The following is a 14,021-nucleotide window of genomic DNA, read 5'->3' as shown; positions in this document are numbered from 1 at the left end:
TTATGTCGTGTACACTGAGAAGGTCTGACATACCCTCATCCTCTAGGTCGGACAATTCTTCCCGTTCAAGATACTTTATTACATGTGAAATTACTTGACTGCGAGTTTTACCAGTTACATGTTCTTTCCCTGGTCCTGAAATCTGCAGTGCATTGCATACTTTAATCAGCTGTTCGACAGTCAGTTTGTACAATGCTCCTTTAATCTCCAGTTGCAGAGTCCAGTCGTTTTTGCATTTGGTTCACACCAAACGCGAATTTAATTATTTGCATGAGTAGATTACATACAAAGTCAATGCAAAGACGCGAATAGATGCGAATTCGCACCGGGCGGCGCGAATGACGCGAATTGGGCGGTGCGTTTGCCGCGAAAGCTCGATAATCGCCTCAATCGCGTCTTCCGCGCAAGTTGAAAAATTTCAACTCGAGCGGAAAATCTGCGTGAAGACGGTGAAATTCACCGAGTTGAGTGTGCCTCTGGATGGTGCTGTGAACCCAGAAACGTTGGCGTTTGGCTTTCCTCCGTATTTGGGACTTCCACAACAAGTACAGAGCAGCAATATCATTTATTTCAGACATGACGGAAAAATTGTGGCAGAAAGAAATTGTGTTGTTGTTGATGATGATGACACACTCCTTTTCGCGGGATGTTTTTATTCACGAGTGACGGCGAAAAACAAGAAAAACATCCCGCGAGTAATCTAGAGCGAGTAACGCGATGCGAATATACACTTCGCGTTTGGTGTGAACACACCATAAGAAACACACATGACGCAGCTCTCGCCTTCACTCGTCTGTATTGAATGAGGAAGAGAAGCGCGCGTATGCGATCCCCCTACAGAAGCCCCGAGGCATTACCAACACATCGACGAATAATCAACCCATAGAAGGATCAGCATTATCTGCATTCCACTTCTCAATATTACTCGTCTAGTTTTTAACAGTGACAACCTTAATACAGTTTTTAACAGTGACAACCTTAAAACGTATTCTAATATAACCATTAATATAACAGACTATAGTAAACCTATTGTAAATTAAATGAGTTAGGAACACTTGTCACACTTTTGTGTACTAAATTGGACCAAATTCAAGTATACTTAGTATACTTTAAGTAAGTGCTTGTGTAGGGACTAATTACATGCTTGATTAGTGATATTAAAGTGTACTTTATTTGTGTTACAAGTACATTACGAGCGTTCACACCTTTTATTATCTTATAGGACAGCTAGACAGGAAGTGAGGTGGGGGAGAGAGAGGAGGGACGGGATCAGGAAAGGTCCATCAACCAGGACTCGAAATCAGTTCTCCTGAAGCACATGTCAGAGCGTGGTGTGATATATGTAAGTAAAAAGAATACTACAAATTGCATACTTTGTCTGCAATAACAAATGTACATTATTAGACAAATAAAACCTAGCTATACTTTGTACAAAATACTGTTGTATACTATAATGTATTTTGAAAGTATACTTTCAATGCATTGTTACAATGATCATTTCCAGCACACAGTTAAAATATACCTAAAATATATTTTTTATGAAGTGCAAATAAATACACATTTAAAAAATAAACTTTTTCAAATATATTTTTAGAAAATACACTAAAGTACAATTATTTTAAAGGGTATTAAAAGTTGTATTGTGAAAATAGGTAAAAGCATGATGCTAATATACTTTTAATATATTTAAAGTTTGATGTTTAATGTTTGTTAGTATATTTGCAATGTACTATTGAAAAAGGGAATATATTTCAAATATAATAAAGTATACTTTTTTTTCACTAGGGCATACTCATGTAAATTTGTTGTTTGAAGAAAATATTCATGACTCAGTTTCCCTATAGTCAAGCAAATTTTGTGCTGATATGCACAGAAACTGTATACGCTTTGTCTCACTATGCCAAACCAGATCATGTACTTGAAGAGAGGAGCCTTATCTAACCTGTTACGGAAAGGTTACATCCTAACAAACAAATCTGAAAAATAAAAAAGATAAAAATGTGGTTGTTAACCAGGCACAAGATAGTCCCATCTTCCTTTAGGAAGCCCCCACCTCTTTTCCTCTTTTCTCGGTCGCTCTTCTTGTCACATTTCCTGCTGCTGTCTGAGTGTGAGTGGGGCGCAGGGGTCAGGTAGCTCAGCTCCATGATAACCCCTCATAAGACCCGCCAGCACGGCTGACACTCACCATATGGCCCTCTGACCCTGTCTCCTTGGGAACAGGACATGGCACAGGAAGGAGAACACTGCTGAAGAGATTTGTACTCGGTGGAAAGGGATGCAAAAGATATGTATGGATAACTTGGAAAAACTGGGAACATGACGATAAGCGCTTTCGTAAAGCAACGTGGATTGTGTTAATGTAGTTCACAGCTGAAATGCTTGTTGACTGACGATAAGGACTTTAAACATGGCTACTCAAGGCTGCTGTTTGCAAATGCATGGAGCTATGATGTTCATTATGGGAATTAGTCTTTTATCTTTGGAATTGCAATCAATAGTTGCACACGTGCACACATGCGCATACGTACGGACTATCTGGACGGTTCCCTGGGGTTGAGGGCGTGAGGAGGGGAATGTGCAGTCTGGCCTTATTAGAATGCTCCATGTGTGATGAGAAGAGAGGAGCAGCAGCTTTCCCAATGCAGACCCCACGTCACATGCAGGCAGTGCCGCTAGACAGGGGCCACTGCCCCCTAACCCCCCCCTTCCTCTTGGGAGATAGTCCAGGTCTGCTTTCTGTCACAGTGTCTTCCACACCACACCCCAGGGGGCCGTGCGGTGTGGGAACCCGGTGTTTTAAATCCCATCATTCTGTGAGGGAAAGAGTGATATTTCCCCTGAATCAGAGGCTCTTTCCTTTTTGTTAGTTTGCCATTGTCTATCTCAGCCTTCTCCGGTATGTGCCTCATCTCCCTCTTTCCTTCGGATCAATAGTGTTAATTGGTGTGCTCTGTCAGTCCTGCATTGATTGTGACCACTAATAAAAGAGATATTGATTGGCAGTTTGTTTAACATTGGCCTGCGCACTGCGCACTGCCCTCTAATGCTATTCTTACACCAACCTTTCCTGTTTCCAGCACTTCTTAATGTCATAAATTAAGCTGGTCGATTAGGCATTTTTTGTTCCTTTTTTTTGTAGACTCAAAAAAGAGAGAATTTGGATGGCAGCCTTATTTTTTATATGAGGATTTTTCTTTTCTAAAATATTTTTGTATACGTAATGCATTGTTTATGAGGGGGAGAAAATGTAAAAAGCCTGTTAATTGGTTAATTGTAAGTGACATTTCTTTATAGAGTAGAAAACTGTAAACTGGTTTAACATTGGTTAAGACCAAATTTTCAGACAGGAATGTTGTTCCAGGATCAACTAAATATGTTGATCAAGGAACATGTCTTACTTGGCAAAATCACGGTGACCATGCACCATCACAAGGATTGGCCTTTATGGATTGGTCACTTACGATGAACTCATCAGGTTCTACAGGCGGTTGTACCACCTGTATTATTATGGTTGTTACTAGTACTTTTAAAGGTAAAAATCTAATTTTGGTTGTTCAAGTAGATTGGTAAACTAACATTCTATCACTTAATGAATATGGTTATAAGTTGTAAAATACACAGGCACCAATAAGCCATCCTGTAATACGTACTAACACTAATTTATACTCTATGAGGGCATGGTGAAAGTGAAAGTCCTCTGTGTGTCCCCTGAGTCTGTGTGAGGACTTCAGAAACAGTCTTAAGTACTGTACTTCATAGATTTAATTATCTCCATTAACTATTCAGTGATCAATAGAGTTAGTTTTATCCAATCGATAGGTGCCCAACCACCAGAAGGACAATGTGCATAAGTTAATATTTGCATTTGAAAGTGGCTGATGTCACATGCCCCATTGGAAATCCATAGCGTTTTGTGCAGCTGTATCTAATGTGTCTGTGTTTATGGCTGGCCGCTATTGATTCAGCACACTGTATTTACTGCCGGGATGGTGCCGTAGGTTTTAATTGTCAGAATGTTTTAGACCCATCACATATTCTCTGCTCCTCTTACCTCACTCCTCACACCTCTGTCATCTACGTCCTCTCGCTTTCTCTCACTTCTGCCAATTTCCTATCTCTCTTTCTATGTCTTTCTCCCAATCTGTTATTCTTTACTTTTTTCGTTTTAATCCCTGTGGTACGGAGAAACTGATTTCTAAGCAGAATCTTCCTCATTTGCTTACTGTGTGTGTGTCAGTGTGAATGTGAAGAAGAGGATTTGTGAGTTTAATTTAAATGGATACCTCTACGAACCCCAGGGAACAGCTCCAGTCACTTCTAAGTGTGTGCAGCTGCTTATTGAGGCCTGTTCCCGATGGATTTCTGTTTGTTTACTAACTCATTTTCTGATGTAATATGTTTTTTTTTTCCTGATCTCTCAGACCGGCAGCCCTTGCTTCACATTTGACATTTCAACATATGCAGGCAAAAGCTATTGCTTTGATTTTATAGCCATACATTTCTTAAATCTTTTGATCTTTGTACAGTCAGGTTCATCCAATTTTAAAATATAATGGTCCCACTTTATATTGTGTATTTTAAACCTATATCGTAGGTATATGTAGTTAATTATTATTAGTCAATACTTAAATGTATATTTACACTGTAACAAGGGCACCTTAAAAGAAAGTATAACCAATAATTAATAATAATTGTAATAATAATAACTGTTACAATACTGGTACAATATTGTGTTCATGTTGTATTGCAGAACCCTGTTGCTGCTATTGAGGTGAATATGGGTAAGGTTTGGGACAGGTTTCATGGCATAGTTAGGTTTAAGGTTGGGTTAAGGGGTAAAAGAGTGGTCAACAGTGTAATTATAGATGTGCTTACAGAAATTAATTACAGTTGTAATTACATGCAAGAATTTAAACAATATATAAGTAGAAGGTAAAAACGTATGTACACAATAAGTGCATTGTATCAAATGATTAATTTAAATGTTGCATAGTAGTTAAAGGCACTTAATATAAAGTGGGACCTTATAATTTAATATTTGTATTTAATTTTTAAAATATTTACATTCTATATTCAATAGAATCAACCTTATTGCACAGGCTTCAATTAAAGTAATTTTTCAGTGTCAGATCAGGTAGAAATAGATCTCTGCATAATGAAAAATAAATCAAAAACGAAAAAAAAAAAAAAAAGATTTTATTCTTGTTTCTTGTGGATGAAGGTAATGGATTATACAAAGTCATAAATTCATCGTCTTATTGACTAATTACAGTTTATGATGGTGGCATCATAATGTATTGATTAGAAATGAAGTTAAATGACCCCCACTGTAATTTCCTATTGTGTAATGATATTAAGGAAATACATTTAGTCCAAAACTGAAGCAGCTATTGATTGTAAAGTTGGTATTGACATTTTTGTCTGGTATTGACAATCTGTCTTTCACAGCCCCTTAAACTCTTATGTTTTGAAACATGTAACATGGAAAATGTTTTCACAAACTAACATCTCCCACAAACTACTTTGATAATAGCATATATATATATTTGTGTTGGTCAGAATGATTCTCAGATATGAATATGTTGCGGGAATAACATTAGTCGGAGTGGCTAAAGACACTTTGAAAAGTGAGTCTAGTTTAAATTGCTCCCTGCTGTCTTTTTAATTTGCTGAAAATCAATAGAGCTTTTACTGTCACTCTGAATGGGAGGCAACGTGTATTGATGTCCAGATGTCATTCAGAAAGGATTTGAAGCCTCTATTTCTCCTCCTCTCACAGGGAATGGTGTGATATATCAGTTCATTCTATCGTTTATTTTTAAGAGAGTTAGTAAAGCTTTCTGCTGTGTGCTGCAGAGTGCAGGATGTTGGGCCTTGCTAGCGTCTCTTTAACGTGCCTGGTTTACACAACAGGGCTTATTTTAAAGCCTTTTATTGATGTCCGTCTCAAAGAAAGCTCTTTAAATGAATACAGTCTTAATGGGTTATCACTGTAAGCTCTTACACACAGCTTGGCTCGCACAGGGCGAAGGCAATTTATTTGGCAATTCAATCAGAGGAGAGAAAGTTTTACATGATTCAATAAGGCTTTCCGGCTGGCAAGTCTCTCTGAAGGAGTAGGGTAGAGGAGAAAGGGGAAGGAGACAGAAAAGGAGACAGAAAAGGAGGAAGAAGGGAAGAGGAATGAATAAATTAATGCAGTAAGGACAGATGGACAATAGGCAAGACAAGAATAGGCATTTACATGCACTTTAAAAGTTTAATTTCAGACTAAAGCAATAATTCATCTTTCTTAAAATGTCATGTAAATGCTTCAGTCCGACTGAAATTGTACCAGTCCAATCGTACCAAGCTGCAATCGTGTTGGCGTCTGTTGGATCATTCTTAAGCGATCCTGCGTCCTTGTGTTCTTGTACATCATCAACCATCAAACTGGGTTCAAATACTCAAGATCGAAAGTACATAGGATGCATGGATGTACCCGGATGTGTTCTTGATATCGAGAATGAATCGAGTGCTGACTTGAGAGAATCGAACTGGTAAAAAGCCCAGAAGTCATTGCGGGTGGACGACCTAAGCCTGTAAGCTTTAAACTTCTCTTGTTCTCGCTCAAGAGATTCCCGCTGAAAGCTCCCAAATATGTGACGGCTCTTGCAAGTAAACATTCACCGTTTTGTTTGGCATACTTTTAATAAAGTTATGAATACCTGGAGAAAGCCTGCAGTACATTTTAATTGGCGTATTTAAAATAATCTTAACATTGAATTTACATACTTAAAATAAAAATATATCAAATAATAACAATAATGTAAGAAATATTTAAATAGGTTATGACATCTGTGATGTTATGTTTTATTTATTGTCCATTGGATAGTGCTTTCCAACTGCCTTATATGTGCTGAACGGTAAGTTGAGCAACAAGATCATGCACATTTCAATTCTCACAAAGATGCGTTCTGTGTCCACGTGTCCTTCTGAGTTCGTTCTTTCAAGGATAGATAGATACAGTAACAGTATATAGATCCACAAGAACGCAAGCCCTTTGTCTGTGTTCTTAGAATTGAGAAACAGCCCATAACTGGACTTTGCAAAATCCTGCTGTAGATTGATTTGAACTGTTAATGTTAAGGGGAAAGCGGGGACTAACTGGATGGCATGAAGGCATATAGACAAAATGAAACAGGATAGACCCGTTCGCTCTTGTGTATGAGGCTTTCATTACTGATCTATCTCACTTTCTTCTTTCAATTCTCTCATTTTTGACTCTTCCAGAGCCCAGAGTATCATTGCATGGGCTGGTGGGTACTTGGAGGCCTATAAAACTGTAAGTCTGCCTGGATGGGTTTGGCCTGTGGGACTCTGCTGGTGGCCCTCTCTCTCTCTCTCTACTCCACTGAGCCCACTGCCTTTGTCATTATTTATTTAGCCCTTAAGTGTTTAAAACGGAGAGGTCTGGGGGGACCAGGAATAGTTGATGAAAATATTTCCTGATACACTGCAGGGCAAGAGGGAATAATTTATTTTATTTTCTTACTTGAATCTCAGCTAAATAACCAATGTGAATGAAGCATGATTATAGATATAATAATGCTGTGTATAAATGTAGTGATGTGTCATAAAGAAGCTAATATGACAGGAGAAGGAGATGAGGGGTCGAGAGAGTATCATATTGTCTGAGTGTCTGTGTAATGGGAGATCCACATGAATAACTGATCTTTGGCTGGAGGGTCCCCATAGGGGCATCACTGGCCTGAAGCGATTGGCCTTTGAGATAACATCGTCATCAGACACCCTCAGGTCAAAGTTCACCCCAGGGACCACCGAATAGGCCACTGCTTTTGTTAACCAGCTTGAGTTTGGATGTCTTATAGAAAGGTCTTATCAGTCTTATCAGAGCTGTGCAATGATTTATTGTCTGTTTATGTCGGAACATCTAATATCATTACTCTGTTACCAGTGCTGCACTGTCAGTTATTGAATTTTGCAATCAAAGGTGTCACACCTTTAACATTTTGCTAACACTTTACAATACGGTTCAACTTGTTAACAGTAGTTCCCTTTCAGTTACTCACGTTCGACGTGGTCGACGTAGTCAACTGATCGGGATCACGCTTAGGGAGCCTGTCATCTTCAAGTATTGATAAAACGAGCCAATGCACACATTGGCGTGCAAGCTTTGCATCCACGCTCCACCCTGCAGCACGGGTATAAATATGGAAGTGGATGCACGCACCACTTGTCGTTCGCTTCAGAGCCGATCGGTCTTCATGACGGTGTCTCTGAAGAGTGTGGGATTTATTAAACGAGTGAGTGTGTTGGTGCTTCTTCTGGAAGTCCCTCTGTAATGGACCGACCTGCCATTTCATCCGGGGACCCTCCAGAGGACAGGATGCCGATTGCAGCATCGGAGGGTGAGCTGAGATTTGGAGATGACAACTTGGCTGCGTTATCCCCTTCGGGCAGTGTAACGTTGCCCGAGCCAGATTCAGAGATGTCAGCTATGCTGAAACGGGCCGCCTAGGCTGTCGAGCTCGCGCGGAATCCTCCACCGTGTCCCGAATGGTCTCGGTTGGATGATTGGTTTCTCGGGGCGTGGCCACCGCAACAGCCTCCAACCAGGCCTCAGCGTGGAGCCGGCCACAGGCAGGCCGCCCAGCCCATCTTGGGCACTGCCAAACAGACCAAGCGTCCACCCAGGGATTGGGTACCCAGGGATTGGGTAACGAGGGATTGGTTACCGTTCCGCTGCTGGCCCCCCTGGAGTTCAGCGGTACCCGAACTGTCAGAGAAAGAGCAAATTCCTCTGTTCCTGGGTACCAAGAGGGCCAGACTGGCAGTGTGCGACCCTGTAATGCCTTGCACCCCTCAGCCACCACTTATATCGCCAGCCGGCAGTTGGGTGCGGTTCGAGGACACGGTCATGCCTTCTCATGCACTCACTGCCGTTATGTAAAGACAGGTAAATGTTGCACCACACACTCAGACCCCACTACGGGCCGCCTTCGGGCCTTCCGAGCCTGAGTACGTCTACCTCACTCCCTTGCCCCGGGTACGTCTGTGGTACCTTTGGTCCCCCCTGTACCAGCGGACTCAGCTATATACGATTCAGTTCGGCCAGCGTCCGCCATGTTTAGCGCAATTTGTTACACTTCGGTGTTCAGTGAATGTGCTTCTGTCAAAGAAATGCGATTGAGCCAGTCCCTCCAGCCGATTTGAAGACCGGCTTCTACAGCCCGTACTTCATTGTACTCAAGAAAGGTGGTGAGTTACGGCCAATCTTGGACCTGCGTCTATTGAGTCGGGCCCTTTGTAAGCTTCCGTTCAAGTTTCAAACGCAGTAACGCATTTTTGAGTGCTCCGTCCCCAAGATTGGTCTGCCGCATTCGACCTGAAGGATGCGTACTTCAGATCTCTACCCTTCCGCAACGCAGGCCACGCCTGTGTTCTTGCGTTCGAGGGGTCAAAGTCTCAGTACAATGTCCCACCCTTCGAATGCTACATAGCCAGTTGGGTCTTCAGGTCAACTGCGAAAAGAGTAAACTCATCCACGGACTGAGGATCTCTTTTCCCGGTATCGAGATGGACTCAGTCCAACACGTCCCTCAAGAGGAACGTGTCCGGTCGGTGCTATACAGAAGTGAGAAAGGGTCCCACTGAAATTTTTCAGAGGCTCCTGGGGCATATGGCAGACGAAGCCGTGAATAGATCGGCTTCCTCCATATGAAGACCACTTCAGCACTGGCTTCATGGCCGAGTCCCGAGGTGGCTGTGGCCGAGCGGCATGCTCCGTGTGACAGACACCCTGGCCTGCCGCCAAACTCTCAGCCCGTGTTCAGAGCTTTTGTGTCTCCGGGCCAAATGCCCCTAGAACAAGTGTCCACTAACACCGGCTGAGGGGCCACGTATAACTGGCATGCAGTAACCGGGGTCTGGGTGAGCCTCCAACTGCATTGGCATCCATTGCCTCGAGTTGCTAGCAGTACACCTTGCTTGATGCCTCTGCTCAGCAAGCCTGTACTGCTCAGTACAGCGACCATTGTGCTACGCTTCCCTCGCTTGTCGCAATTCACCCGCCACCTCTTCCTATGGAGTCAGAAGCTTATGAGGTCGCTTCATCCACTTTAAATTCTGGCCTGCTCAATCATGCCACAGAAGATGCCTCACGACAGCCTGTGGCCTAGGGAGAGTGGAGACTCCATCCCCAGGCAGTCCAGCTGTTCTGGGATCACTTCGGGGCCGCACAGTTACATCTGTTTGCCTCTCCGAATTGTCCCATTGTCAGTTGTTTCTCCCCAACCGAGCGGAAGACCCTCGGCTCACAGGCACTGGCACACAGCTGGCCCTGGGGCCTACACAAAGATGCGTTTCCCCAGTGAGCCTTCTAGCACAACACTGTGCTAAGTCAGCAAGGAGAAGGAGCAGGTCTTCCTAGTTGCCCCTTAATGGCCCAACTGGATCTAGTTTCCCAAACTTAGACTCCCCTCGACAGTCCCTTCTTGACCCATTCCTCTGAGACATCTCAGGGACGGGGCACCGTTGGCACCCGTGCCAGACCTCTGGAAACTCCATGTCTCGAAGCGGAGGTTCTAGGTGATCTACCTCAAAACGATCGTAGATACCATCACTTCTGCAAGAGCACCCTCTAAAAAATTAGGCTTGCTTACGACCTGAAGTGGAACCTGTTTGTTGAGTGGTGTTCTTCTCACTGAGAAAACCCCCGAAGGTGTTTGATCACTTCAGTACTTTCTTTCCTGCAAGATGGGTCAGAGCGAGGGCTGTCTCACTCCACCCTCAAAATGTATGTTGCCTTTATATTAACGCACATCATGATGCAGTGGATCCAAATTCGTGGGAAAGCACGACTTGCTTGCCTGGATATGTGCCCAAGGTTCCTACCTCTCCCTTAAAACGGGACCAGGTGGTGAGCCTGCAAGTGCTGCCCCAGAGGAGGTAGACCCAGCCCTGGCTTTTCTCTGTCCCTTCCGCTCCTTACGGTTATAACAGGACAGAATGCAAAGCCTCAGTGCCCGGTTGCATAAAGCACCTTAAGTGTAATTTTCCCTTAAGTTCGCCCTTATGTTTCCCTTAAACCTAAGGGTGTTGCTGAAAAAAACCCTTAAGTGTTACTTAAGGGTTTCTTTAAGTGAAACGTCATAAACACTTAGAATTTCCCTTAAATGCTGTTTTTTCACTTAAATAATCCCTTAAAAAGCGTTAAGTGTTGCATAAAACCCCTTAACGGTCATTTCCCTAAGTATAACTTAAGGTTTGGAAATCGTAACCTTAAGAGTAACGCGGACAAAAATAAGACGACATGGCTGAATTTATGGAACCAGCTGAAGATCATTATGTGCCAAGAAGAATTTTTAGGGATAGGGAGAACCCTTTGGACCATTTTAGCGATGAAAAATTGTTGCAAGAATACCGATTTGATCGACGCGCAATATTTGCGCAATACATCGCTAACAAACTAGAGAGCGACCTTGACCATGTCACACATCGCAACCACTCTTTACCTGCGGTGTTACAAATGCTTAGCACTGCGTTGTTTTTTTTTGCAACTGGGAGTTCCCTTTCAGTCGCTCACGTTCGACGTAACGTCGACGTGACGACGTAATTGGGATCACTTCAGGGAGCCCTATCAACTTCGAGTGTCTAGAGAACGAGCCATTGAAAGTTGGCGTGCGTGAATCGCGTCACGCGCCCCCGCCCCGCCGCGCGGGTATAAACAGGAAGCGGGCGCACGCACACATTGTCTTTCACTTCGGAGCCGAGCTTTCGTGAGACTTCTGTCTACAAGAGATTCAGCCCTTGAAGACTCAAAAGGAGATCTACTCTCTGCCTGCAGTGTTGGTGTGACGGCGCGATCAGCGGTGGCCGCGAGCATTGCAGCTCACAAACTGCTGTTTTCACAGCACTATTGTTCTGTGTTTGTGTGTGTGTGTCGGTTCGGTGGGCGTTTCCTTGTGTGTTAATCACACCGCGGCTACCCCTGGGTGCCTCAGCACTGAGAGAGTATTTCTTTTTTTTTTTTCAACCTTTTTTTGTTTTTACTAAAAGAGCAACACAAGCGTGACCCTGCGTCTTTTTCAAGATGTCATTCCGCTTGTGCGTTTCTGGATGCCGTCGTTCCCTGGCGCCAGCAGATGGCCACAGCAGTTGCCTCTCGTGTTTGGGCATTCAACACGCTGAGGCAGCTTTTGTGGATAGTTCATGTTCTCATTGCGGGAATATGACTATCGCAGCGCTTAGATCGCGACTCGCTTACCTCAAGGGAGGTGCAGTCCCCTCGCCTATGCCCCGATCTAGTGTCTATTCTGCCCCGCAGAATAGACCTACTTCAGTGCATGACCAGGGTGATCTGAGGATTACCGTGAGGGCTTCCCCGTCGAGTCATCCTCCGCGGGCCCCTCATGCCTCACAAGCGCTGTCGCCATTGGGGCTCCTTAGTGAACGTCTTGGTCCTTCTCCGGAACGGCCAACCGTTTCCTTTGGGGCTCCAGCTGACGATCAGATGTCGATCGCAGCATCGGAGGGGGAGCTGTCCTCTGGAAATGACGACTCGGCTGCGTTGCCCCCCTCGGGGTGTGTAGCGTTGTCCGAGCCGGATCCAGAATGGACTGCTATGCTTTCCCGGGCCGCCGAGAAGGTCGGGCTTGCGTGGAATCCTCCACCACGTCCCGAACCTTCTCGGTTGGACGATTGGTTTCTCGGGGCGGGCCGTGCTGGTTCTCAGTGCGCCGCCCCGGTACCTTTCTTTCCGGAAGTGCATGAGGAGCTTTCTAGGACGTGGAAGGCACCGTATAGTGCCCGAAGCCGTTCTAGTGGCTCCTCACCCCTCGCCACCCTCGACGGCGGGGCAGCTAAGGGGTATGTGGATATCGCCACCTTTGGCTCAACCTGGCGGATAGGAGGGACACCGATAAATATCAGGAAGCCGACCCTGCCCGTCCAGGCCGCTGCCAAACCAGGAGGCAAGCGACGGTGCAAACGACCCTGAGACGGGCGGCCCAGAGGTGGATCAAGTTGCTCTTCAGGAGATGGCGAAGGCGCCACTCCTTCCCCCGGTGGAGGGCCGGGCGGAGAATCTTTTGTTTCCTTTTCTTTTTGTTCCGCCACTGACCCACATGTCCAGTCAGTGTTGAACTGCGTGAGCACGCTCAAACGCAGAACAGCGGCACCACTGAAACTGTTTCAGAGGCTCCTGGGGCATATGGCATCTGCAGCCGCGGTTACGCCGCTCGGATTGCTTCATATGAGGCCGCTCCAACACTGGCTCCACGATCGAGTCCCGAGATGGGCGTGGCAGAGCGGCTCGTGCCGGGTCCAAGTGACTACGCACTGTCGCCAAACTCTCAGCTTGTGGTCGGACCCTTCGTTCCTGCGGGCAGGTGTTCCCCTGGAACAAGTGTCCAGGCACTCTGTGGTCTCCACGGATGCCTCTACCACCGGCTGGGGGGCCACGTACAACGGGCATGCAGCTTCAGGTCTGTGGACGGGGCCTCAACTGCATTGGCACATCAACTGCCTCGAGTTGTTAGCAGTACGTCTTGCACTGAGCCGTTTCAAAACGCTGCTACTAGGCAAGCACGTACTGGTCCGTACGGACAGCACTGCGACCGTTGCGTACATCAACCGCCAAGGTGGTCTACGCTCCCGCCGCATGTCACAACTCGCCCGCCATCTCCTCCTCTGGAGTCAGAAGCATCTGAGGTCGCTTCGTGCCGTTTACATTCCGGGCCTGCTCAACCGTGCAGCCGACAAGCTCTCACGGCAGCAGGTGCTACCGGGAGAATGGCGACTCCATCCCCAGGTGGTCCAGCTGATTTTCAGGCGCTTCGGGACCGCTCAGGTAGATCTGTTTGCCGCCCCGGACACGTCTCATTGCCAGTTGTTCAATTCTCTGGCCGAGGGGACCCTCGGCACGGATGCTCTGGCACACAGCTGGCCCCGGGGCCTTCGCAAGTATGCGTTTCCCCCAGTGAGCCTTCTTGCACAGACCTTGTGCAAAGTCAGGG

General features: G+C 45.3%; 1 protein-coding gene across 9 annotated transcripts in view; it reads left to right on the top strand.

The window, feature by feature from the left end:
* The window catches only part of LOC308707169 (uncharacterized protein), a 166,765-nt gene that overhangs the window by 59,513 nt on the left and 93,231 nt on the right, over nt 1-14,021 (top strand). For 2 of the 9 annotated variants that reach the window (XM_081393389.1, XM_081393388.1), the window contains exon 3: nt 1,223-1,342. The exons of the other annotated variants lie outside the window; for them this stretch is intronic. The gene's annotated coding sequence lies outside the window, so the exon portion shown is untranslated. The remainder of the gene's footprint in view (nt 1-1,222; nt 1,343-14,021) is intronic. 9 annotated transcript variants of the gene reach the window in all.

This window comes from Scardinius erythrophthalmus (genome assembly GCF_964197995.2).
Source record: "Scardinius erythrophthalmus genome assembly, chromosome: 2".
Taxonomy (NCBI): domain Eukaryota; kingdom Metazoa; phylum Chordata; class Actinopteri; order Cypriniformes; family Leuciscidae; genus Scardinius; species Scardinius erythrophthalmus.
The sequence above is the reverse complement of the archived record's forward strand: the minus strand, read 5'-3'. Positions and strand labels throughout refer to the sequence as shown.